The following is a 25151-nucleotide window of genomic DNA, read 5'->3' as shown; positions in this document are numbered from 1 at the left end:
TACTCTGGAATTTCTAGTTTATGTTCATAGACGTCTTCATAGTAGTCTCAACTGGTATGTTGTCTTTCTATATATAGTATCAGTTGTAATGTCTTCCTTTTCATTTTTGATTGAGCTTATTTTAATCCTTTCTCTTATATTTCTGGTTAATCTAGCTTGCAATCTATCAATTTTGTTTATCTTTTCAAAGAAACAACTTTTTGTTTTGTTGATCGTTTGGGGTTTTTTGGTGGGGAGGTGTTTGTTTATTTGTTTGTTTCCGTTTCATTTAGTTCTCTTCTAATCTTTGTTATTTTTTTCTTCTCCTTGATTTGGGTTTGGTTTGTTCTTCTTTTTCTAGTTCCTTTAGGTGTGACATTAGGTTGTTAATATGTGATCTTTCTGCCTTTTTGATGTAGGCATTTAGTGCTATGCACTTCCCCCTCTTAGCACTGCTTTTGCAGTATCCCAGAGATTTTGGAAGCTTGTGTTTCCTTTGTTATTCAATTCAAAAAATATTTTTATTTCCATCTTTATTTCATCATTGACCCAAGGATTGTTAAGCTACAGTTTGTTTAATTTCCATGTATTTGTGTAGTTTCCCTGTGGTTGTCACAGTCCATGAAGGTGCTGGAGGATATTTATGTGAATGTGTGGTGGGGTGGGCTGCTGAGAGCTCAGTCATGGCTAGGATTGGTCACTCTCTGTGGAGGCAGGTGGCCTTGGGGTTAGCTCTACCTGAGTCCCCCAATGCTAGCATCAGTGGTGGCTGGGTGGAGCTGCCTAAGGGTGGCTGAGCAGGGCTGTGGGTACCACAAAGTTCTGGCATGCACATGGCATGTTGGGGTGTGTGTGGGCATGCATGTACATGGTGCGTACATGGCACATTGCTGGTGTGTGGTATATGGCAGCATGGGTAGTCATTCTTCCCAGGTCTGGCAGCAGCAGTGGTAGTGGTGGCACTACACAGTTGGTGCAGCAACCACCATGTCCTTGGGTGCTTGCTCTTCTTGGGTTTCCAAATGATGAGAGGAGATGTAGCATTCCCCACAGGGCATGCAAAAGCACTCAGTTTCCCCATTCCTTCCCCAGCCCAGCAGGGGTAATGGAGATGAGGCAGCAAGGGATCTGAGTCCTGGATAGGGGCAAGACTATGGACCTGAAACCTCAGACTGATGACAACTGTAATACCCATGGTTCGGAAGCCAGCAGGACCCCACTGTGCTTTCTCTCCCAAGCAATGCTGTTGCATAGTCTCCCACTCAGCCCATTGTATAAGTCTGGAGGTCTGCTGTGGTGGAGATTCCTCCCACAGTTCTGATTGCTGTGTTTACAGGGGAATTGGGAGCCCCGAGGTTCTCTTCTCTGTCCCTTCCCCACATGTAGCCACCTTCCCTGGGCATACCAGATCTTGCCGAGTGGTTGGCCCCACTTCTCTCTCTTTCCCTTTGGGTGCCTCCAATCACCTCTCTTTTGATTCCCAGTACTCTCTCTTAGATCATCAATCCAAAGGAGAGTATCTACTCATGTCTTTGGATCCTCTAAGAGCAGTGTGTGGTTGTTTCTAGTTTTCCATCTTGGCCTCAATCTCCTCACTTTATTGATAGTGTTTTCAGATGCATCACAAAAGTTGTTTTCCCCCCCTTAATTTTTACCTGTAAGCTTTATTCTATAACATTTTTTTCATAGCATTTTGGGTGTTCCAAAAGCTGATATGATTTTATTTTTGCAGTAACTTTTATTGATTTCTTTCATATGTATGCCTGTAATTGTATATTATTATTATCTACATTCATCTGACAGGTGGGTTTTGCTCTGTTGTACTTTAACTAAAGTTATAGGTCACAACAAAAGTGAATAAAAATGAATTACTCTTATTCCTTTATCATACTGTTTCAATTAAATACCTGACAGTTGTTCCCCATAAAATTTCTGTAAAATTAGATAAAATCAGAATATTATTGTACTTCTTTAAAAAATGTATTCTCTTTCAAACCATGGTGCCTTTCCCCACTGCTTTATGTGATAAGGATTTAATTTGTAAAAGTCTGTTTAGAAAATAAATCATAAATATTTTATTTCAGTTTTGAAAAATGTCTCTGTTTTTCTTCATTGTATTTCATATCTTCTTTTAAAAAGATGTTTCTTAATTAATTCACTTGTTTAACAATTAAATGTTGCCTCATGCTATCTAGTAGTTTGTAATTCCAAAGAATCTTTTGCAGTCTTTAAATTTAACTTAGATTTTAAAGAGAATATAAATTATTTGTTTTCATTTTTTAATGTTCTCAAAATGTCTGCTTTGATACAGTTGTCTAACATACTAACACCAACACAGAAGCCAATAGAAGCCTTCCTAAAAAAAGATAATGACAAGTACTATTCTTAAGTAATTATAAGTCATTGAAGAAGTATAATAATATTTCCATCATTGCACAGGTTTTCTGACCGACAGAGGAAACAAATGTTTTTTAATTGGATCCAAAGTATATGACAAGTACAAAACAGGGAACTTAAGCATAGGCAGTAAGAGATACCAATATCTCCTTATTGATGAATCTAACATCTGTGCAGAGTTAAGTAAAGAGCATTCATCGTTTTCAAAGTGACAATCATGGGGAAAAATCAATATTCCCTCAATGGGTGTTAAAAATCTATTTAAAATATGACCAATACTGTTATTTTAGTGGTCTTTACAACTAGTGGCAAGAGTTATAGAAAAAAATATAAGGAATAAAAAGACTGGTCATGGTACAAGTTATAGCATATCTACTGAGTTTCCGACCAAGTTTTAAGTAAATAAAGGCTGTATTAATTCCAAATATTTAGTTCATTAAATATGAAATGTCTGGTTTTAATCAAAAGTTTAGTTTACTATATCTCAAACAAGAAGCAGTACAATTGATCACAATATGTGCCTAAACTATCACAGGTTTGCCATCTTAACAGTAGTTTGTTTATGCCAGCATTGAAGAAGCCTGGAAAGTGAGTGACAATGAAATCACAAAAGCCTTTTCCACAGCTTGTGGAGAATTGAACATTTTTCCTTGCAAGAAGTGGTTCAAAGTCTGCAAGATGTGGTAGTCAATTGGTGCACGGTCTGGTGAATATGGTGGATGACAGAGAGTTTCCAAGTCCAGCCTCTGTAGTTTGAGCGGCATTGTTTTTTGTGACATGTTGACTTGCAAGAGGATTGGCCTGTCTCTATTACACAATCTCGCCTGCTTAATCGCAAGTATCCTCATCATTCCATCCAAATGGCTGCAGTAGACATCCACTGTAATCAATTGATCAGGTTTCATGAAGCAGTAGTGGATAATACCAGCGCTGGACCACCAAACAGACTCCATTAGCTTTTTTTGTTGATGAATATTCAGTTTTGATCTATGTTTTGGCACTTCATCTTTATCCAACCAAACTGAACATTTGCAATTGTCAAAAGGAATCCATTTTCATCATACATACAATATGGTATAGAAATGGTTTGTCTTTATGTTGTGACAACAAAGAAAGGCAAGCTTCAAGACTATTTCTCTTCTGATGCTCATTTAATTCATGTGGTACCCATCTATCCAGCTACTTTACCTTGACAATTTGTTTCAAATGGTCCAGTATTGTTGGAATAGTAACGTCAAACCTTGCTGCTAATTCATGCATAGGTTGAGATGGATTCGCTTCCACTACAGCTTTTGGGTCTCCACGTGTCTCATTTTCAAGATTAAAATCACCAGAATGGAACTTCTCAAACCATCAACATACTGTGCATTCATTAGCCACATCCTTCCCAAACACTTTGTTGATATTTTGAGCTGTCTGCACTGCATTGGTTCCATGGCAGAACTGATATTTGAAAATAACATGAATTTTTGACTTATCCATGGTCTCACAAAAATTGCTCTAAAAAATGTGAAAGATAATCACAAGCCAAAATGTGCATTTGAAAGAATGAGGATGTACCTTCACAATAAAAATAAAAGAAGTGTCATAGTGAAATGTCTTAGATATCAATGTCAAACTTGGTATTTATGGAAATCAGACATTCCATACTTAATAACCTAATAGAACAGTTGCTTGCAACACAGCATTTTCAGTAGTTGTGACATCCTTTAGATAGGGCAGGAAAACTCATACCAGTAATGTGGTAGGTAGCAGAGAAGGTGTAAACAGTGGCTGAGACTAATAGGAAAGGGCCAGGGCCAGTTTTTAGTTACCAAAAAGATAAGCGCATGAATGCAGAATTTTTTCATTAATTATTAGTCTTGCTGTAGATCTGTGCATATACACCTCTAGCACCAAAATAAAGTTAGGAGTAATCCTATTAAGTTAGCATTTTAGATCAATACTCTGTGTTAAGTTAATAGTCTTATAAGGAGAAAAGTCTTCACTGAAAATATTCCTGATATGAAACAAAAAGGATATGACTGTTGTGATGATAATTTGTTTTTTAATAGACTTTATTTTTAGAATAGTTTTAGGTTCACAGCAACACTGAGTGAAAAGTACAAAGATTTTCCATATGCCACCTATCCCCCTCCCCCCTGCATGCATAGCCTCCACCACTACCAACATCACCCACCAGAGTGGCATATTTATTACAATCTGTGAATCTATATGGCCACATTATTACCTAATGTCAGTGGTTTATGTTAGGGTTCACTCTCAGTGTTGTACATTCTATGGGTTTTGACAAATGTATAATGATATGTATCTGCCATCATAGTATCATACAGGATAGTTTCACTGCCCTAAAAATCCTGTTTTTCACTGATTCATACCTCTCTTGCCAATCCCTGGCAACCACTGATCCTTTTAGTCTCTCCAAGTTTGGCTTTTGGAATCATATAGTATATAGCCTTTTCAGATTGGCTGCTTTCACTTAGTAAACTGCATTTGAGGTCCTTCCATGCCCCCCATGGCTTGATAGCTCATTTCTTTTTAGCAGTAAATAATTTTCCTTTGCCTGGATATTCCCCAGTTTATTTATCCATTCACCTACTGACGAATATCTTGGTTGCTTCCAAGTTTTGGCAATTATCGATAAGGCTGATATAAACATTCATGTGTAGATTTTGGTGTGGATGTAAGTTTTCAACTCCTTTGGGTAAATACCAAGGAGTGTGACTGCTGGATCATATGGTAAGAGTAAGTTTACTCCTTTTTTTTGTAAGAAACTTAATAAAAGTTTGTCAATCTTATTGATTATTTTTTGAAGAACCATCTTTTGTTTCACTGATTTACCCTATAATCTTTCTGTTTTCAGTTTTATTGATTTCTACTTTTTATTATTTCTTTCCTTCTGCTTTCTTTGGGTTTGACTTGCTCTTCTGTTTCTAGCTTCTTGAGGTAAAAGCTCAGATTATTGATCAAAGACCTTTCTACTTTTCTAATGTGTACATTTCTTTGAGTGGCCTGAATGCACCAACTAAAAGACAGAGATTGGCAAAATAGACTTTAACATGACCCAGTTATATGCTACCATTATACTTTTTGCATTTTCCTGTTTCTGTCTGTTCTTATTTTCTTTGTTTCATTTTTCTTGCCTTCCTGTGAATTACTTGAATAATTTTTACAATTCACTTCGATTTATCTATAGTGTTTTTGAGTGTATGTCTCCTTGTATAACATTTTAGTGATATCTCTAGGTGTTAGATTATATATACAAAACTGACCACAGCCTATAGTGTTATTTTACCAATTCTAGTAAAGTGTAGAAACCTTAGTTCCCTTTATCTCCCTTTCTCTCTCATGTTTAAAATAGAATGATCTTAAATATTTCTTCTACATGCATTTAGAACTGCATCCGGCAATGTTATAATTTTCACTTCAATCAACCAACATAATTTAGAAAATTCAAGACAATAAGATAAGATGCTGTGTTTACTCAGCATCTTCCTGATGTTCCAAAATTTCTTCTTTCATCATTTTCTTTGTTTATAGAACTTCTTGTTGCCATTTTGAGGTGGGAGGTCCACTAGTGAAACACCTTCTTAGCTTTCCTTCATATGAAAATGTCTTCATCTTGAAGAACATTTCTGGGGGTATATAATTCTGGATTGACAGTTCTTTTCTTTCAGCACCTAAAAAAAACATTGTCACTTTTCTTTAGTCTGACATGGTTTGTGATGAGAAGAAATTTACTCTTGTTCAAATTGCATTTCCACCATAGGCTGGCTGCTTTCAACACATTTTTTTTCATTTCAGAAACTTAATTATCATGTGGCTTGGGGTACATTTCTTTAGATTTATCCTTAGCTTCTCAAATATGTAGATTTCTGTCTTTTGTCAAATTTGAGAAAGTTTTAGGCACTATTTTTTCAAATAATTTTTGACCTTACTCTCTTTATCATCACCTTTCAAACCTTATATCTTTTGTTATAATCCCACAGGTAACTGCAGTTGTCTTTTGTTTTGTTTCATTTTGGTTTTGGTCTGTTTTCTCTCTATTGTTTATATTGGGTAATTTCTACTCTTCCATATTCCAGTTTGTTGATTCTTTCTCTTGTTCCTTTCATTGTGCCATTGAGCCCATCCACTGAACTTTTAATTTCGGTTACTATATTTTTATTTTTTATTTGCTGCTTCTTTATATCTTCACTTTCTATTCTGAGATTTTTTATTTCTTTGCTAAAGTTTTCTGTTTTCACATTTGTTTCAAGCACATTTGTAATTACTCACTAAAGCATTTTTAAGATGGCTGTTTAAAATTTTAGTCAGATAATTCTAACATCTCTGTTATCTTGATGTTGGCATCAGTTGAGTGACTTTTTTCACTAAGATCATTATCTTCAAGGTTCCTTTTATGACAAGTAATATTTTATTGTGATTTGCATATTTTGTGTATTACATTTTGAGACATAACTTTTTTAAACCTTCAGTTTTAGATGGCTTCTTCGAACATTGCTCCATCATGGGAACTGAGGGTTACCACCTCATTACTGCTACTTGGAAGTAGAAGTCAAGGTTCCCCCCTTGGCTTCCACTGACATCCAATGCTCTCATCCTGCTGAGCAAAGTTGGGAGTTTTAGCCTCATACGACCTCCACTTAAACCACAGTAGAGGTAACACCATTACTGCTGGCAATGGTGAATGTCCTAATCCTTTTCTGACACCACCACAATGGAGAGAGGCAATGAGCCCTAAATACTGCTGTTGGGGTTGGAAGTCCAGGCTTATCACATGGTCTCCACTGATACCATGGAAGGAACTTATTGCTTCCTATAAGTGATGAAAGTGCCAGCTTGCTACTTGACCTTCTCTGACATCAACCTAGCAGGGGTGTTCTGTTGCCTCATTATAGCCTTGTGAGGGTAGAAATCTAGGCTTCTCACTTAGCCTTTGCTAGTGTGGGTGGGGATGGAATTTTGATGATATTTTTCTGTGGTATTTAGATGGAATAAGGTAGTATTTTTTAAACAAATTAATCTTGTTACATTGTTCCTTTCCTGATCCTTTGGCTAGAGAGAGTCAACTTTTTAATGTGACTCTTAGTCTGTGTCCTTTGGTATTTCTGGTTTGCTAGCTTCTTCTGATCCAAGTATGGAATATATGAAGAAAAAATAAAATCTAGTAAACTTACCACCAATTCATCCCTTGGACTCTGAATTCTCTAGATTAACTATCTTCTTCTCTCCACTTTTCAAAGTGCTTTCATGTTTGTTTTGTATATAATATTCACAGTTTTTATTTTTGCTTAGCAGGAAGAACAAAAAAAGTATGTCTACTCCATCTTCCCATAAATGGAAGTGTACAGTTTGTTTTTTAACTTGACATTTAGTTTATTTTGTAAATGCAAATAACAAAAAGGAAAGTTTGAGATTGTTATGATTATCACGAGGATTTTAATTTTAATTGGTGACTCACTGCTCTGACACAATAATCTCCTTAGGTGCTGGCATTTTTTGTTAAACACATTTATTTGCCATGTTTTTATTTCTGTGAATTCTTTGATATTTGTACTTACTCATACACAGTTTTAGTGACCATATAAAATTATTTTCCACACTCTTATGACAATTTAGTCTTTTTCTAGCTATCATTAGACTCACCAGGAAATGTTTTGCATATATATAGTATACTTTCAATTATTATAAATAAGATACTTCATCTGACTCACCTGATATATATGGTGATTTTTTCAGCTATATAAATGTTTACTAGAAAAAATGATAAACACACTTATGAAATTATCTGAGTTGTTTTTATATTCAAGATATAGTTATAGTGCTAGTAAAACAACAACCAAATTGTAAAAGTAGTAATAAAAATATTTCTTCTATTTGTACTTGAATTCCCTCTTTATGTAAGTGAATTATTCAAGAATTTCTACTGGATTATCCCACCTGAGCCTTCCTTCCACCTGCATTTCCATATATTCTGGCTACTTTTCCTTTCTCTCTCTTTATTGAAAATCTATTTTCCAAGTTCTATTTTGGTAGGACTTTGCTTATTTTAGGACAATCTGGTAAAATATCAGAGGAACTACCAAGTACCTTATGTATAAAATGAAAAAAAATAATATCTAGCTTATAGAGTCATCATTAATATTAAATGAGATAATGAATGTAAAGGTACTTATTTTAAAAATGTATTTTCAAAAGCAACCTTCAGAACATTAAAAAAGATTTGTTATGATAGAAATTTTAATATAACTTTTGCAGCTGAGACTTTTTTTAGATGTGCCCCATCTGGCACTCTTCAAATAATACCACAGTTGTTACCTATGATTTCCCTCTATCTATGTCCAAAGATTTTCTTAATGAAGACTTAAGTGAAATAAATACTGAAATAAAAAATGCTATATAAGGTAATAAGCCTGGTTTATCCATCCTAATATTCTATTACTAAGAATATTTTCATTCAATCAACAAATTTAGTATTACATGGATTTTTGACTGCACAGGATTGGCATCCCTAATCCTTACATTTTGTAAGGGTCAGTTTCATAAACAAATATAAAATTCTAGTTAATCATATTCATGATGTCATTTGTAATTTATATTGTTGTGTTCATTATTATTGTAGGCATTGAAAAATATGGATCAAAAAATAAAAAGCAAAAAAAAACCCTGTCTACATTTTGGTTGTCATGTCTGATATCAAAGTAGAAGTTTAAATATGTAAATCTCATCTTTTTAAAGTAGCCACATCTAGTCTATCATTCATAGATTTATGTGAACTCTGTTTTAATACACTCCTATTTCTTTGCAGTGTTACTTCTTGGCATAAGAAATGCTATTCTTGGCATAAGACAGCTATTATCTGTTGATCAATTATATTACCCTAAATGTATTTTTAAAAATATATTAGCACACAAGAGTTAGTACACAGGTCTATGTTAACCTTACTCACACATTCATTATTTTATATATGTAAACTACATATCATTTCATCTTTTGCTGTTTCAAGATGAAAAGACCTGATTTTCTATTTATTCACATAGCAGTCCACATTAACTCACACTATATTAGTGTCACTCTTATTTATAAACCTTCTCTGGTTCCAAATATCTTAATAAATATGCACTGATCGGAACATAACACAGGATTCCAGGTACAAATGTGTTATAGTTTTAATTAAATTAGGGCAACATATTTTATGATGTTTTAATATCTATTTTCCTGTTTATTTTTAATATTTTATTATGTAAATTTTCAAACACACAAAAAATTGAAAACATTGTATAATATAAACCTATATATCAACCATACAGATTCTACCATTATTTTATTACACTTGATCAATTATATATCTATTCATATGTTCATCCCTCTAACAAACATAAATCCATTTTATTTATTTAAACATTTAAAATTAAAGACATCAATATATTTACTCTAAATATTTAATCATGCATGTCACTAACTAGAATTTTATATTTGTTTATACAGTTGACCATCAACAATGTAAAGGTTAGGGGCACCAACCCTTGTGCAGTCAAAATCTACATATAACTTCTGACTCCCCAAAAACTTAACTACTAATAACCTACTGTTGACAAGAAGCCTTATCAATAACAATCAGTTGGTTAACACATATTTTTATATTATATATGATATATACTATAGTCTTATAATAAAGTAGAAAAGAAAATGTTTTAAGAAAATCATAAGGAAGAAAAAATATATTTAATATTCATTTAGTGGAAGCAAATCATCATAATTGTCTTCATCCTCATTGTCTTCACATTGAGTAGACTGAAGAGGAGGAAGAGGAGGGCCTGGTCTTGTTGTCTTGGGGGTGGCAGAAGAAAGAAAATCCACATATAAGTGGCCTTGCATGGTTCAAATCTTTGTTGCTCAAAGGTCAACTGTATTTAATTTTCTTCAAGATAAAATGTATAAGTAATTAGATGCACAAATGTTAAATGTACATTTTTTGAGTTTTGAAAAATGCATATACACTTGCATAACCCAAACCCTCATAAAAACATAAAACATTATTATTACCCCAGAAAGTTCTCTAATAACCCTTCTCACTCAATTTGACCACACACACAAGAGACAACTATAGGATTGCCTGTTCTAGAACTTCATATACATAAAATCATCCATGTTGTTGCTTGTATCTCACGTGCATTCTTTTTGCTGTTGAGTAGTATTGCATTATATGACTATGCCATAGTTTGCTTTTCCATTCATTTATTGATAGACATTTGGGGTATTTCCAGTTTATCTAGAGGCATTATGAATAAAGGTTATATGAATATTCTTGCATAAATCTTTCTGTGGATATGTTTTTCATTTATCTTATGTAAATATCTAGGAGTAGTATTGTTGGGTTATAAGTTTGGTTTTCTAAGAAATTGTCAGATGCTTTTCCAAAGGTTTGTACCATTTTACACTGTGACCAACAACAAATGAGATATAATTGTTCCACATCTTTGCCAAGATATATTACTTAAAAGCTGAAATCATCCTTGATGGTGAAAGATTGAATGATTTATCCTATAATTGTAGGAACAAGGCAGTCATATGCCACTCTTATTCAATATTGTACTGTGAGATCTAGTCACTGCAACAGGCAAGGAAAATAGATAAAAGACATGCAGATTGGGGAGAAAGAAATAAAAATGTCTTTATTTGCAGATGCCATGATCACATAGATACAAAAGCCAAAATAATATATATAAAAGAAACTAAAACAAACAAACAAGTTTAGCAAGCTCACAAGACACGGGGTCAATATATGAAAAATTACTGCATTTCTATATTCAAACAATGGAAAATAAATAATAAAAATTTATGAAATAAAAATTAGCTTTCACAATAACATCAAAAGCATGAAATACTTCATGTTTTATGAATATTTCTGAGATATCTCAGAAAATATGTAAAATATATGTATATTGAAAACTATGAAATATAGATGAGAGAATTAAAGAGGTATATAAATGGAGAAATCTACCATGTTAATATATCTTAAAACTCTATATGTTTAGGATACAAATTCTTTTCAAAATGATCTACATATCCAAAGTAATACCAAACAAAATCCTTTTTTTTTTTTGTAGAAAGGAAAAACCCAAGAGTGGAAAAACAAGCACCACGTGTACTCACCATCAAATTGGTTTTAACTGATCAACACTTAAGTGCACATATAGTAATAACATTCATCGGGTGTCGGGCAGGTGGGAGTGGGGAGAAGGGGATGGGTATATATACACTTAATGGGTGCAGTGAGTACTGTCTGGACGATGGACACGCTTGAAGCTCTGACTTGGGTGGGGCAAGGGCAATATACATAACCTAAACATTTGTACCCCCATAATATGCAGAAATAAAAAAGATAAAATGTTTATATGGAAAAACAAAGAGCCTAGAGTAGTAGCCAAAAAAGAACTGATAAAGAAAAACAAAGTTGGAAGGCTCATAGTACCTGATGTAAACTTACTATAAAGGTCTAGCATAGTGGTATTGGCATAAGGACAGATATATAAATGAATGAAACAGAATAGAGTCCAGAAATAGACACATATATATGGTAAATTGCTTGTCAACAAAGTTAACAAAGTATTCATTGGAGAATGGATAGGCTTGTCAACAAATTGTGTTAAAAGAACTGAATATTCTTACTGGAAAAAAAACAACAACACCCTCAACCTTTACATCATACCATCCATTAAATTTAACTCAAAATGAATCATAAACCTAAATATCAGACCTAAAACAGCCAGGCATGCTAACCCATGTCTATAATCCCAGCTACTCAAGAGGCCGAGGCAGGAGGATCGCTTCAGCCCAAGAGTTAAAATCCAGCCTGGGCAACATAGCAAGACCCTGCCTCTAAAAAAAAAAAATTTAAGGACCTAAAACTACAAAACATTTAGTGAAAACATAAGAGAAAAATCTTTGTGACCTTAGGTTAGGCAAAGATCTCTCAGAAAAGTCACCAAAAGTACAAATGATAAAAGACACATTTGTTGAATTTTAGACTTCTGCTCTTTGAAAGATGATGTTAAAAAATAAAATGACAAGCCAGATACTGAGATGAAATATTTGGAAATATATGTCTGATAAAGGACTTATGTCTGAAATATATGAATAATTCATACAATGCAATAATAAGAAAATAAAAAGCCCAGTAGAAAAAATAGACAAAACAGACAGTTTACCAAAGAAAATCTATAGTTGGCCAAAATACATATGAAAGCATGCTCAACATCATTGGTTATAGGAAAAATCAAAATTAAAACCACAAGTACATATTACAACACATTTATTAGAATGGCTTAAATAATTTAAAAAAACCTGACAATATCAAGTGTTAGTGAGAATGTAGAACAATTGGAACTTTTATATATGGTTGGATGGTTGGTGGAAATAAGTAATGGTAAAGCCATTTTGGAAAACCCTTTGGAAGATTCTTATAAAGTAAAACATACTCATACTCACCATACTACTCAGCAACACTTGTCCTGTCTATTTATCCATATGTCCACACAAAGATCTATGCTTGAATGCTTACATAGTCTCTTAAAAACTGGGAATAACCCAGTATTGTTCAGTTATTGAATAGATGCACAAACTGTGATACATCAATTAAATGGAATACTACTCCTTAATAAAAATCAAACAAACTATTGATTCATGTAACAAGAATGATGAATCTCAAAAACATTATGATAAATGAAAAACAGCCACAAACAAAAGGCTACACAAGGTATCTCCATTCATATGCCATTCTGGAAAATGTAAAATTATACAGACAGAAATCAGATCAGGGAGTGAGGTAGATGAGATGATTGATTTATAAAGCAGAAGGGGAGGAAGGGGAATTTTTAGATTTATGAAAATATTCTATAAAATTTTCAATGGTATTAATAGTTACATGACCATCATATTTATATGACCAACAAGCATGGCTACATGTTATTAAAACTCATTGAACTCTACATCTAAATGTGTAAAATTTTACTGTAATTTTACTTTAACAAAATATGAAGGTTTAAAATTTATAAATTATAGAGATTTTAATTAGCTATCTGATAGAACTTTCAAAACTGCTTTGTGTGAAATATCCAAGTATATTAACCATAGTTTACAAAGCATACCTCTAAATAAAAGATACTATCAATTGCTTGAGTAGAAATAGTATTCACACTTTTATTATTATGTTTTTGGTTTATCACATTTATCATGAAATCATAAAAAAATTATCTTTTTTTTCCTTCGACTACAAACTAAAACTATAAAATATTTAATACTAGTCCTAAAGGCAACTGATTACTTTTAATATTATTCTTTCTTCTTACTGTTTTGGGAATTTACATGACAAATATCACAAGCAATTAATTGTTTTTGAAATATATTCTATAAAATTCTAGGGGAAAACCCTGCTCATTCTGTTAGAACAAGTGTTGTTTTATTGTCTATTTGTCATCTTATGAAGATAGTGTGTTGGTGGTTAACAGAGGCCAGGAAGGGAGGATATGAGGGAGGAATGAAGGGAAAAAAAGAATATACATGTATTTATTACCTCTGAACTGTACACTTAAAAATGGTACAGATACTAAGTTATATATGTACCTTTTCCTCAACAAAAATAAGTTAAAATATTTTTTTAAAAAAGAAATTTCTTCCCACAAATTTATCTATTCCAGTTGAATATCCATTCTTTAATTTCCTGGGGCCCATATGCATATATCTTTGGTATAAATAAACATTCCCTTTGGAACCTGTAGATTCTTAGGAATTAGGATAAGAAGTGCTAAGGTGCACACTGAAATTTGAGGAGTTCTGAAAAAAAAACACCTGAAAAAATCTCTTGTCTTTGCTTGTTGGTTATTGATATCAGAAATTCTACTGTTAAATATACATTTGCATAAGATGTAAGTGTCCTTGAAGAAAACGCCAATAATTTCCCAACATCTTAGAGATAAGAATATCCATCTGTTTATTTTTCTCCATCAAGAAAAGCAAAGAATCAATTTGAAAACCCTGGAGAAATAGAGAGGGTGCTAATAAGGAAATGAAAGGGTCCAGATAGGAGAAGGTTGATCCACAGAAGAAAAACATCTTCTGATCATGCAATACTTCCTGGTTCTCATTGTTTAAGGATAAATGTGAATGTTTCCCTACAAACTTCTCTAATAATGGCAAATTTTTCCTTTACATTGTCAATAAAACTTCCATTTTAATATATAAATAATTTTCACAGCTATCATGTATTTAGTTATTTTTTATTTACAAAGTTTTATTTTCATAACTCATATGCTCACTTTACTTGATTCTAGGAGCACAATGGAAGGAACAGGTAACCTGTATATCACTCACTAAAAATCATCTTGAAAAAAAAAAAAAAGCAATCAATACAGGATACTTTAATCCTATTTGTAACACTGCAATGTGTGGTGTTACAACAGGAAAAAAAAATATTGATGGTTAGCTTTTTTTTTTTTTTCTTAAGTCCTCAGCTAGGTAAGATATATGGCCACTTCTCTTTTAAGGTTGTATTCATTTTTAATGATATTATTTTTGGTAAACAATAATGGTCTAATCATTAAAAATTGTATGCATAGCTTAAGTATCAGTTTCTTTGGAGATCCATGCCTTTGTTTTACTGTGCTTATCAAGTAAGATGAAGTGTCAGTTCTGTTTTCCACTGTAAGTAAATTTTAGACTTCTGATTACCTAGGATTTTTTTGTTTACACTTTATGGGAGAGAACCATTAATCCTTTCACCCACAAGCATTTATTAACATCTTTAAAATTATTTTTCTTACTCAAATTCAAATTTAATCTTTACAAAAATTTCCCAAATATAGAATTTTATTTTATTTCTTTTTCTCATAATTCAGAAAATTATAATTGAGTACATAGTAGAATTATAAGTCTATAAGTGATACCAAGGTCATTTTGTATTGTAATGTTAAAAAATCACTTCTCCCTTTTTTTATAGATTATACACAGAACAAATTTTATCCATTCAATTGTCTGTTGATTTATAGATGCTATATATGGGTGTTACTAACGTGAATAAATAATCTTGGGGTAACTACAGACTAATGTTCCCATAATCAGTTCTTGGCACTTCATATTATAAACCTTAAAAATCTAAATTCTGCACATGTGGATACCTAGTTTTAGGAACCCAGTCTCATGGTAAGTAGTTATGGTAATAAAAATCATGTAATTTCAATTTTCATTTATAAAATATCCTCAGTGTTTGATTCTTACTTGCAAAACTCAAATAAGCAAATGATTATTTGTTCTAGAGTTAACAAATAGCCCAATGACAATTCTTTGTTTCATACCCATGCTAAAAGAACACTAGGCAAATTTAAAAAGCCACAAAGCATTCTCACGCAATGTACTGCCAGTTATCTCAGTTGCATATACTAATAGGCCTAAGAGGTAAATATCATATGGTAAGGTGACATCAGAGAAAATGACAGTATATAAACCTCCAAAACAATTACCTCCATAAAGCAATGAAAACACTGGCAAAATATTGTCAAATCAACTTTTTCAGGACTCTGGTAATTAACCAAAGACTTACAATAATGCTTGAAGCAATTATTGGAGATAAACAACTGAATCTCAGTAAGAACAACAAGCTTTGTGGTGTTTTAATTTACTCTAATATGCTACTTCCCAGATCAGCATTACCCTTGAAACTAACACTTCACAAACATGGTGAAAACTAGCAGCTTGTCAGGCACTGGAGGAGATAATATGGAGTCAAAGATCGTTTTAAGCCGTGTTCCCAGAGAATTATCATTATTTGACCTGTTGGTTATTCCTTCAAAGATTCTACTCACAAGGTTGTCTTCATTTTAGGAGCTTACCAAGTATGAAATCCATTTCCCAAGGCGTTTCTGTCAAAAACAATTACAAAAATTATTTAATATTGTGGCTGCCAAGGACATATACCAGTTGGAGCAAATAATACACTATCCAAAAAGCTTAAATGGTAAAGCTTTTGAATGAGATGTGCATAGGAACTTTGAAAATTTACAACATTTGCCTGGGGCTATAGAAGTCCGGGTGTGTAGGGCTGTGTGCATGTTCAACAGAGATCTGAGAAGACCCTATTTCTCACCACTGGCTGATACTGAGTGTATGCAAAGTCAGGGAATGAAGACTAAAGCAGAGTTCTCAACTGCCTAGCTAAGGGTTGAAGTCATGACTGAACAAAATATACAGAGCTCCTTAACAAAGACAGAAACTTGTATGTTGCAGACATTTAAGGAACTCTTGGTACAAAAATTTGCTGACCACTAAGCTAACAAAGCAGAGACTTCAGTGGCCACAAACAACAAAGAAAATAGACTTTAAAAAAATTAAGCTGGGCACGGTGGCTCACGCCTGTAATCCTAGCTCTCTGGGAGGCCGAGGCAGGCGGATTGCTCGAGGTCAGGAGTTCGAAACCAGCCTGAGCAAGAGCGAGACCCCGTCTCTACTATAAATAGAAAGAAATTAATTGGCCAACTAAAAATATATATACAAAAAATTAGCCGGGCATGGTGGCGAATGCCTGTAGTCCCAGCTACTTGGGAGGCTGAGGCAGCAGGATTGCTTGAGCCCAGGAGTTTGAGGTTGCTGTGAGCTAGGCTGACGCCATGGCACTCACTCTAGCCTGGGCAACAAAGCAAGACTCTGTCTCAAAAAAAAAAAAAGAAAAAAAAATTAGTTAGGAAAGATAACTAAGCAAGCAAATAACAATAGCTAATAGCAAAAATAACAAACGTGGGAGGGGCGGAGCAAGATGGCGGACGAATAACACTGCCAGACAGAGTGTCTCTGCAGTAAAGACAGATTCTAGCAGAAATTAGAGGAAAGAAGCAAGAAGACGAGCATACAGCGGACAAGGGCCGGAAGGAGGGGTACCTGAGACCCCGGGAGACTCCACGGGAGGAGGCTGCGGAGGAGAACTGGAGGCTGAGACCACCGGAGCAGCCCGGAGACCAGCGGCAAGGGTAGGTGGATTTGCTGTTTGCTCAATCTCAAAATACTCAGAATGTTTTTATGTTCAGTTATTTTGTGTAAAGTTTGCTATTAAATAACAATTGTATCCATTACTGAAAATGCAGGAGCTACTGTACAAGTAAATGTTTTATGTAGAAGTTGTGAGCTATGGCCACTCTTTCAGATTAGAAGCATGTCAGAGGAATACTTGCCTATATAGAGATAGGGAGTGGGAAAATAAAATGTCTTCTGCAAGAGGTGGAAGTGAGTAAGTTACCAATGCCATATTCAGCCCCTGCCTAGTGCTATGGTCTGAATGTTTTTATCCCCTCCAAATTCATATGTTGGAATCCTAACCCCCAAATTGATGGTATTAGAAGGTGGGTCCCTTGGAGGTGAGTAGGCCATGAGGGCAGAACTTTCATGAATGTGATTAGTACTCCTATAAACGAGGTGCAAAAGGGTTCCCTTTCCTTTCTTTACCCATGAAACGTTACACTAAAACATGATCATCAATGAGGAAGTGGGCTTTCACCAGCCACCAAATTAGCCAGTGCCTTGATCTTGGACTTCCCAGCCTATAGAACTGTGAGAAATAAATGGCTATTGTTCATAAACCACTCAGTTTATAGCATTCTGCTATAGCAACCTGAACAGACTAACAAACACAGGAAAAGTATAAATCATGTAGTTAAAATAGTACCTATTATTTACTGAGCATGTACTATGTGCTTAAACTATACTTTACCCATATTACCTCATTTTATCTCCACAACAGCCTTATGCAGTTATAAAATTTCCAGATCAACTATACAAGGTCTTATTATTATCCCTGTTTTGCTAATGGGGAAACTGAACCTAGAAGAATTCACTAGATCTATTATTCAAAAAATGTATTTAGCAGTTATGAAGATTAAATAAGAAGATATGTACAAAGCACTTAGCATAATCCTTTGCACATAATAAGTACTTAATAAATGTTAGTTATAATTATTCTAATTATGAGATATTCAAAATAGATACAATAATAATTGTTTTCTCATATGTGTAAATTGAGATAGCATTGGTACTTACCTCATAAAAGTGTTGTGAGGATTAAATGAGATTATACATGCATAACACTTAACCATACTAAGTGCTTTATAAATTTTAGCTATCACCTTCAATTTGTATACATGGAAACTGAAGCACAGAAAGCATTAAGATAGTATGTCAAAGGTCATAAGAGTAATTATAGAGCCAGATCTGAATCCAGTAGCTTGAGACTGTACCCTGGGTATTTAACCATAGAATAGTACTCATTCTTCATCTTATTAGCATAGTTAGAGAAAGTATTCTGCAAAGCAACATTTAAATGCACATAGGCCCTCTGAGAAGGATTGGAGGAACCATTGCCTTCTCTTATTAGCATATCAGCCCAAATTGGCTCCTAAATTTAGCTAATTGTCACCTCAGGAGGCCCTGAGAGACTGCCCAGAGGAGAAAAGAGATGGGATTGCAACATTTATGAGGGGTAAGTGAGGGAAATCATAGTAGCTACAAACCTTAGTTTACAGAATACAGACATTGTCTCAGGGAGGGCAAGTTTCAGACAAGGGGTACCCAAATGGGTGGGTAACAAAACGTAATTCCTCTAACGATCAATTCATTTGATTCAATGTTCTTATTAGACTAGCTGCTTGGCTCTCAATTTCAATTTCATGACTGAATGCTATATTTCTGAGCTCATCTCATTTAATGCCCACACTGGGGCACTGAAAAGAGAACAGTGTGTCTAATGCCACAACCAGCCCAGACTCCTACAAGGATGAGACAAACAATATTGTTTGTGATTGTGCATCCCTAGGATGGGCTTGAGCATGAGCCTTTCTGAGGTTTGGGGAACAGAAGGGGACTAACACCACAGGGGAGAGTGAATCATGGCACCCCAGGTGCCTAACAAGAGTCTTTGTTGTTCAGGCAAGATGGCAGCCTTACTCATCTCCTGTGCTTTGCTTCCCTTGTTGATGTCATGTGGGCTTTCCTGGCCCTCAAAGATATCAAGGTGAACATTTATGGTGGTCCACTGCTCAGATGCTAATGAGAAAAGAAAAGAAGAGGTATTTGATACTAGATCCTGCAAAAACACCAGAGAAGGTAACAACTAATGTCCCAATGCAAAACCCCTAGCCAATGTGGCTGGGCTTTATTTAGTACTGCTGCTTACCAACATGCCAATATTTTAATCTTGTTATCATGAGGGCTGATGGCCTCCACATGGACCATAGACAAAATGACTTTACTGGATGTGTACCCTTACCTTTGAGAGATTGACTGACATTCCCTGGAAAAGAAAGAGGAGACCACCTATGAGGTGAGCCACTGTGCTCAAATTTTTCTCTGCAACCAACCAGAAGGTCTGCCCTATAAGTGATCAGACGTAGACAGAAACTCAAAGCTATGACTTCACATGGCTACAAATCCAAAATATTCTGAAGAAATTTGTACAGAGAGAAAAGGAAATAAAGTAAGATGCTGAGATGCATGCTTTTAATAGAGAGTAGAGAGGTCACCAGAATCCTTCAATACTTCTGCTGCTGCCACATATGATTCTGCAGCAACAAAGTTCCTGATCCTCAGGATTGTAGGGGAAAATACCGATTGCACTTTGTGTCACAGTGAAGAGGTTAGTTCAAATATTACTCAAGCCTGGGGTCCTTAAACTCTATAAACCAACTATTGCCATAGGGGAGGCCCCTCACCCTGGCAATATTTGCTTGAAGCTTTCCAGAGGAAGAAATTTATAAATAAGAGCAGGGTAGAGGGGACACCTCCTGAATCATATCCAGTGTGGGGGGGAGGTGAATCTTGTAATCCACCAAGGATATCAAGGTGCACATTCATGGTAGTCCATGGCACAGGTGTTAATGAGAAAAGAAAATAAGTATGTGGTACTAGCCACTCTAAAAGCAGTGGAGGAGGTAACAACTAATCTCCCAGTGCAAAACTCCTAGCCAATGTGGCTGGACTTTGTCTAGCACTGCAGAAAATAGGGAAGGAAGAAAGAAACCAAAATACAGATAGGCCATTTGTTCCATACATGGCCCAAGGGCCATGCCAAGTTGGTTAAATATCTGAGACATTGGGTAAACCAAAGGCTGCTGCAACAGTGACACTGTCAAGAAACAACTATTAACCCTCGTACCACCCTCAATTTTAAAATAAGCCCAACATTTTTTAGGTTTTTTTGGATTCTGGAGGCAACATTTCCTCATTTAAAAATTTTATTTGAGGCCGGGCGCGGTGGCTCATGCCTGTAATCCTAGCTCTCTGGGAGGCCGAGGTGGGCGGATCGTTTGAGCTCAGGAGTTCGAAACCAACCTGAGCAAGAGCGAGACCCCGTCTCTACTATAAATAGAAAGAAATTAATTGGTCAACTAATATATATAGAAAAAATTAGCTGGGCATGGTGGCACATGCCTGTAGTCCCAGCTACTCGGGAGGCTGAGGCAGAAGGATTGCTTGAGCCCAGGAGTTTGAGGTTGCTGTGAGCTAGGCTGACGCCACAGCACTCACTCTAGCCTGGGCAACAAAGTGAGACTCTGTCTCAAAAAAAAAAAATTATTTGATCTCCTTTTTGCTATTACTTGCAAATCAGTCCAATGTGGATGACATCCTCTCCAATAAAGGCTTGAGAACCTATCAAAATTGTCACACAACAGGCACTTCCTTTAATGTCCCTGAGACTCTCTCATTTCATAAGCTTTAGCAACCTCCCTTTATGTCTCCTAGAGTCTCCAGACCAACCATGATAACCATAAGTTGCCCATAGACTTCTGATACAAGAAATTACCCTCAATAGCCACACACTATACACCATTAGAGTATTGTGATGGTTAACTTTATGTATCAATCACAAGATGCCCAGACAGCTAGTTAAATGTTATTTTTGGGTATGTTTGTGAGAATGTCTCTGGAAGAGATTAATATTTGAATTGGTGGACTAAGTCAAGCAGATGGTCCTTCCCAATGTGGGTGAGCATCATCCAAACTGTTGAGGTCTTGAATAGAACAAAAACGCGTAGGAACATTTAATTCACTATCTGCCTGACTACATCAGCTAGACATTGATCTTATCCTGCCTTCAGTATTCCTGATTCTTAGGCCTGCAGACCTGGACTAGAATCTACACTATTGGATCTCTAGCTATCAGGACTTCAAACTACACCACTGGCTTTCCTGGGTCTCCAATTCGAAGACAGCAGACTGTGGGACTTCTCAACCTCTATAATTGTGTGATCCAATACATTACAATAAATCTATCTCTCAATATATAGTAGGAGATCATATACCTTGGTTTTGTTTCTCTGAATAACCCTGCTAATAAAAGTACCAATTACTGGCCACCTGTTGCTCTCTTCTGGAAATAGAAGCTCTCACAGACCCCGTACCCATGACCCTCTATACTCAGGGACCCATTGTACCTTGGGTTATAAAAATAGCACCTTGAAAGTTTGACAATGAGGCCTACTAAAGCCTCATTGCTACAGAGTGGAGCAAAACTCAGGCTCTCTGGCATATCCCACCTTTAGGAGGGGGTGGCCTCCTTTGCCAGATGCCATGGTCCTAAAGGAAGTCATTTCTTTGCTAGACCCCTTGACTACCTATAGAGTCCCTTGGGGTCAACTAAGGGAACAACAATGGAAGTTCATACATTTTATGGCAGTATTGCCACCATATAGGTGATGGAGATTAGTGGAGAGTTTCTGCCTTTTCATCTCTTAATAGGACATCCCTGATGAAAGACCAGACCCAACAAGTGGCTACATTTCATTCAGTCACCATAGCTCTGGATGTCCTGGCCAGCATATGGTACTACTTGCCTAACAGTTTTCCCCTTTGATGTAAAGAAATCTTGGAATCTCTTGTCTCACAGATGCCCAAATATAAGTCAAGGCAATAGATGTCTCTACATATACTAAAGCCACAATATAAGGTTTTGCCAAAACACCCTGTGTCTTCTTCAGAGCCTCACATATTGTTGATCATTACCAAGGCATTCATTTCTCTTCTTATAACACACAATTATGGGCTGTGGGAAAAGATATTCAATGGAATTTCCACCTTCTCTATAGGTCCCAGGTAATTGGCTTAATTTAAGAATAATGGACTCCTCAAAGAACTCCTATTTAAATTACAAAGTGGCAAATATACCCACTTCTGGATGTCCTTATTGCTACGGGCATTGATTAGCCTAAATTCATGTCACTTGTGGACAGGCATGCCCTACAGCAATGTCACACAGTTCCTTCAATTGCCTTTATTGGCCATTAAGGGATACACTACTAAGCTTCATGGTTTTACTACCACCTCACCATGTGGCCCTCACCCTCTTTATTAAAAGTCTGCTTTGCTTCCTAAGAAGGCATTTCTCCTACTCCCTAAAAGTTCCAGTCATTGCCAAGGTTTAAACTGATGTCAAGGCATCAGTTGTGGCATAAGGCCTAAAATTATGGTCCAATATTATGTGCCATCATGACATCTGGCAAAGCTGGGAGGAAATCATATGCCCTAACCACAAGTTTTCCTCCCCACTCTGTTCCTTCAGATAAGGTCCCTTAGCCAAACAACTTCCTTATCAAGGACACCAGGCACAGTTCCTGCTTATCCTTGAGTAGTGTGTTTCAGTTCCCTGCCAGCCTGCAGAATTATTTAAACAAACCAAGCACATGCTTGTGGAAACCAAGGAGGCATCCTACCCTCTTAGTACTACAAAACCTGACTCCCACAACCCATAGTTATATACTCTGTTCTCAAGTGCAACCCCCATGTGGCCCTGTGTGGTGTGCAGTATCCTCCTCTCCTGGACTATGAATATATATGGCTAGTAACTACTGTCAATCTCAGTTTTCCAATGTTCAGTGTAGTGTGTTTGTTCATACTCATAACCCTAGGGCGAGAATCCCTCCTTCACCAACCTGATAAATAAGTAATTAAGCACACCCTTTCATTGGGTCACCTATAAGCACTGATGAAAGTCAGCCAGCTGTCCCTTCAGGGAAGCCTGGCCTCTGCCAGGCATAGAAAATGATAGGGGGCAAGAGATACATTTCATTTGGAAGAAAAGTAAGCTATATTAGAATAAATATGGATTATGTGGGAAAATGATGTACAAATGAGTTAGATTTGAGAAATGTATGCTACATTGTCTTCCTCTTCCCAGACTAAAGTTTTGAGTTGTGAGAATTAAAGGCAGTAAAAGAAGAGCAAGGTAGGGGAGCTTAAATACCATTTCCCAAATTGTTCCTAAGGAACCTGTGAGACAGGAGGTGAATGACTTAAAAGAGCGAGATAGCAGGTGGATAATGCACAAACACATGTTTAAATAGAAATCAGAGTTTTATTTAAACATAGGGAAATGTGTGTTTGTAAGAATGAGATCAAGTGAGAAAAAGCCTGTTATAGATGGCAGGAACCATCTCTTTGTTCTTTTTACTACACATGCTCACAGACCCTAATGAGCAATCGGTCCATGCAATGAATATAAAATCTCAGTAACAGGTGTTAAAACGAATCACCCAATCTATTAATCCCTGACCTCAATTTATAAATTCAGAATTGTTTTGTTATTTTTCTCTACCACTATATTGCAATTAATGCATTTTACCTTGGAAAAATTAATCATTTTGAATAAGAAAAGCTCATCATTAACATTTTAATTAAAAAGTGTAATAAACTTTTATAAGCTATTTATTGGAAAGCTAGGATACCAATAGGCTCTCTTAAGTTAGTCTCAAGGATGGGCTTTTCCTTTCCATTTGAAACCTGACAGCTTAAAATAGGAGCACAATTAAATTTTGGAAAATTTGATCATTCCCTGCAGCTATTTTCAGGAGGTTGAATCACAACTTTTGCAGCAAGCATTAGCTAGAACTTCATACTCCCAAAGCAGGTGAATATTTCCAGCCCTGGAAGTCAAAGCCTTCATTCTGCTACTTATGAAACCAGCATCAGAACAAGAAAAAAATATAAGAATCATTGTAATTATCCTCAGAAGCATTTCTGATTTAACTACAGTTTCTTTGTGTCCTTTAAATAGCAGCTGGGTGATATAATGATTACAAGGAACTCCCCTCTTGCTCTGCTGCTCCTAACAAAGATTTCCCTTGGTTGTCCACACCTAGGATAGATCCGCTTTGCCTTTTACTTTACCCTAGGTCTGGAGCAGCTTTTGGCTTTTGCAAAAAAGTAAATGCATGCAGGGCACTAATACAACTTTTTGCAAAATGTACCTTTAATTGATTTAAGAATTCAGAAATAGGAAGTCAATAAATGAAGGATATTGTCATTGGTTTGGTTATTTTTTTTAGCATCCAAAAGAGTTCTAACCACTTAATAAGTGCATAATAAATTCCTAATGATTGCTTTTTCTACTAAATATGCAAATTCAGCTTGCATTTTTCCTTAATAATAGTAATATGAATTTAATTGCCTTTTTTTTCTAGATTGAATGAAGGGCAGTCCTGCCTGCTGGTACAGGAAGTAACCTACACATTTGATTCCATACCTGTAGATTGTAGACTCCTAGGCAACTGAGAAGTTATTTATTATAAGGTATCATATGAAGCCAGAGACAAATTATAATCATTTCCTCTGTGAAAGGAAAGGAATAAGTAAAAATTAACTGTTATTATTCTTAAGAAAATTTGAGATACTTTGGTCTAATTCTCTTTTAATTTTATAGCTCTATTGACAACAAAATATAAAATAGTCAACAAATATTTTCT

This window comes from Microcebus murinus, chromosome X, assembly GCF_040939455.1.
Source record: "Microcebus murinus isolate Inina chromosome X, M.murinus_Inina_mat1.0, whole genome shotgun sequence".
Lineage (NCBI taxonomy): Eukaryota > Metazoa > Chordata > Mammalia > Primates > Cheirogaleidae > Microcebus > Microcebus murinus.
This window is presented reverse-complemented; position numbering follows the sequence as displayed.